The sequence below is a fragment of the Pteropus medius genome, unplaced genomic scaffold, assembly GCF_902729225.1.
Source record: "Pteropus medius unplaced genomic scaffold, Ma_sr-lr_union100, whole genome shotgun sequence".
NCBI lineage: Eukaryota > Metazoa > Chordata > Mammalia > Chiroptera > Pteropodidae > Pteropus > Pteropus medius.
In genome coordinates this window covers 239,620-243,489 of record NW_024351545.1, presented here as the reverse complement: position 1 = coordinate 243,489, position 3,870 = coordinate 239,620, and the positions used below count along the sequence as shown (strand labels likewise).

Sequence of the window (3,870 nt, the reverse complement as noted above, 5' to 3'; positions counted from 1 at the left end):
CAGTTGCTCTGCAGTGAGGTGCCCAGATTTGCAAATGAAACTAGAGGACCTATTGACTCTTCAGAAGGCAATTGGGAACCTTGACAAACTCTATTTAAAAATAATAAATGAAACAAAGGATGATTTCATCCAAATAGGATGCCTGTGCAAGTAGCATCATAAAGATAGATGCCACCCCTGCTCTGAAGTGCCTGACATCCTACAGGGCTCAAAATGTAAAAGCTAACACATCTTGTCAAGCTCTAAAATAAGGGAGGCAGCACTCCCACTTTCCTATTTAGTTTTTCTGCATTTGTTATGCTTAGCTGCTAGGTTAAAACAAAAAAAGAAAAAGAAGAGAGAGAAGATAGTAAAAAATAAAAAGCCCTAGCTAGATTATTGGCATAAGCCAATCAAGCAAGTTTTCATTGTTATCTGTGGTGGTGGTGGTTAGTTTGGGTTTACTTTTTGATATATACGGAAATGGACAAAGGGAGGACAATGCTATAGAATTCTAAAACACTTTATTGTAGTCTTTTCTACATGCTTTAACACTGAATAACATTCTGCTTTATGTGGTTTGCTATTATTTCAGATGTGTTAATCTTACTAACTCTGGTAAAAATCTTAAGAACATATTTCTTCCATGATTTAAACAGCACCTGTTCACAGGTACTGGTTGCCTAGCAATCATAGATTCAATATTAAAGAGACCAGGTAATACTTGTACCTATTTTTATATTACTTCTTTCTTTCCTGTCTCCAACCCCTAACTTTTCCCCTTTGTGTGTGTGTGCGTGTGTGTGTGTGCGCGCGCGCGCACGCTCGCACGTCTGTGTGTGTGTCTGTGATTCTCCAAAGGAAGCATAAAGCTCTATATAGGCAGCCTAGTAACTATGAAACTTCAATGTATTTTGTCAGGGATCTTAGGGCATTGTTCTTAAAAGTGTGCTTACAAGTGACATGCCAAGCTAGCTTAGACCTAGGTTCCTTGTGTCAAGACCCAGATATCTGCAAGAAGTGGACTGGATCCTACATAAAGAGAAGCTTAGTAGGTCAGTAACTTAACCCACCAAAGACCATGAAGTTGCTAAGAAAAGAAGTTGCAGAAGTCAAGGAGGAATTCTCGCCCCCCAAGTATGTCAGTGCTGATCTAGATCCCTCAACAGAGATAATTACAACCTGAAAAAGAGCAAGGCAACATTCAGAGGGCAAAAAATGTCATACTTAGCAGCCTAGGAATGGGGGCAAGAGTGGCAAGCATCACTAGCTACATCGAAGAAGAGATTCTTTAAAACTCTCTAGAGAGGGCAGTCTTAGTGGCATGTGAGTCACCAGTGTTCTTAGAATTGTCTGCCATAGAAGACTCTCCTGGGAACTCCTGAGAAGAAATGGGACCATGAAGTTATCTCCTTCCTGATTATACACACATGTGGAAGATAAACCCCCAAATCTTTCACTGACTGTGAAACTCACTGGTCCCAAGAACGTGGAATCCAGCTGAGTCCTGGCGCTTAGGAATTCATGAGCCTCGGTTTTCTACTATCCCTGTGATCTAAGAAACAAGAATCATAGTCACTGTTATGGCTGGAAGTTAAATGAGACAATTTGAAGAATGTGAGGATTAAATATCTCAAGGGTTATAGTGTTCCCCAGAAACTTCTCTAGTGACTCCCTAGTCAAGATAATTATCAAAATCACCTGAGGCACTTATTAACAACAATACAGAGTTTCTGGATCCACTCTGTAACCATCAGAAGCTCCAAATGAGGGTTCTTGGAACCCTTATGTATAAAAGGTTTCCCAGATGAACCTGATGGTACATGACTGGTTTGGAAGCCACTTTGTATAATGACCAAAAAACAGGTTTTACACAACCAACTAGCAAAAACTTGCACTTGACCTTTTAAAAACTAATAAGAAAGTCATTAATCAGTTTCCTCAGTCATTAATCAGAAAGTCTTGGTATAATTTTCAGAAGAAACAGACTTTAATAATTAATAGTCTCTAATTTTAGTGCAAAGCAAGAACTCCTGGGGGAGGAAAGAGTAGGGCTGAAGTGTTGCTTTCTTCTCCTGTTGAAATTTCCATCATGGCTCTTAACACTGATAGCAAGTCTGAGACCCAGATTAACAAAAGTAACCTTCTCTTGCCTCAGACAGGTAATGAAATAACAGGCTCCTTTAGCTACTTCTAAATGACTTTTGCTTTAAATCATTTCTGTATAAGACAGAACTACTTTGCAGTCTTCCAAACATTCTGCAAAATTTAGTGGGTGATCTCAGTCTCTGTAAATCTACGGGAAAGAGGAGTCAGGGTTGGGGCTCAAAATAAGGAAAGGAGACCAGTGGGGAGTTTTCTCTCAGCGGGGTTACAGAAGTTATAAATAAATTATTAAAAAAGGAGGCGGGTTATGAGGGAGTAGGAAAATCGGGACAATAATACATGGTTTGGTAGTAGAAGGCCAAGAAAAACCAATAATGATACTGACATGGTATGTGAAATGTGCTATGCTTTGCTAGAATGAAAGTAGGACACTGGGTTGAGGTCTGGCTGCAACTCACCCCTCTCTTCTCAGGGAGCGCCTTGTCCGTAGTGCCATTATGGCGTTACAAGAGTTATGTTTCACATCTGTTCTTCTAGGTTGTGAACGTACTGAGCTCAGGGAATGTGTGTATTCACCTTTAGATTCCTGGTCTTTAACAGGATTCCTGGCACATAGTCAGTTCTCAATAAATGTCGAATGAATGAGTGCAGCAGCTTCAGCCTTGAGGGCATTATCCATGGAATAGTCTTGCAGATAGATGTTCTGAGTTAATAAAAATGTTGAAAATGCCCATAATTTGTTCCTAAAGTAGGTCTGAGTCTTGAGTAGTTTCTAGAATAAAATTTTCAGAGATTACCCATAAGAGTGTATTAAGCTTTGTGTGGTTCTTATTTTTATGTTTTCTTTTTATTTATTTATTTATTTACTTACTTACTTATTTATTAACGCCTACACCTGGTCTTCCTAGGTGGTCTCCCATCCAAGTACTAACCAGGCTCGACTCTGCTTAGCTTCTGAGATCAGATGAGATCAGGAACGTTCAGGGTGGCATGGCATTAGACGATTCTTATTCTTTTTTAAGTAAAGCTGTATTTTTTATTAAGCGTTTAAGACACTATGCCATAGCCTCCCCATTGCAGCCATATTTCCTGAGTTTAGGCTTTGCCGATGATCTCACTACACTGCTTTACAAAATGTAGGGTAAAAAGATGCATCCCATAGGTGTCTGTGACCGATTCTGTTAATAATTGTTTTCCTTTTCACGTTATAGAAGCCAAGAGCTGTTCCACACTCTATAGGCTCTTGTACTGGACTCGAACAAAGAGAAAGCAAATATGGACAACATTAAAGACCGAAATGGCACAACTAGAATAATAACTTAAGCTCATTCGCCTACTGACACTTGAAAATTAAGGGACAACCACGTAACTGGAGAGATAAAAAGAGTAGTGAAAAGAGCCAGAGAAAGAGCAGGCCTGCCCATAATAGGTTATATGCTTCACAATTGGTAGGTTTTCCTTTGTCACAGGTGTTGTCGGTTGGCACTGTATCAGTCAATTATGTATTGCTGCGTAATAAACCACTAGATTTCAGTGACAGACAACATTAAGGTATTGGTTTCACTCACATGTGGCTGGTATAGGCTGGGGTTGACTGGGTGGCTCTGAGTTGCCTGCTGTGCCTGCCTGTATTTCTCGTCTTCCTTGCATTGAATGCTATCAGGGGAAGCTTTGTTAACGACAATGGCAGAAGAACAAAAGGGCCCATACAATCACGCAAGAACATTTTAAACTTCTGCTTATGAAATTTACTGACATCTCATTGGCCAAAGCAGATTACATGGC

General features: G+C 39.9%; 1 pseudogene; it reads right to left on the bottom strand.

Moving 5' to 3' along the window:
* Window positions 1-2,971: 2,971 nt before the first annotated feature.
* LOC120586959 (uncharacterized) lies at window positions 2,972-3,087 on the bottom strand (annotated as a pseudogene).
* Window positions 3,088-3,870: the final 783 nt, after the last annotated feature.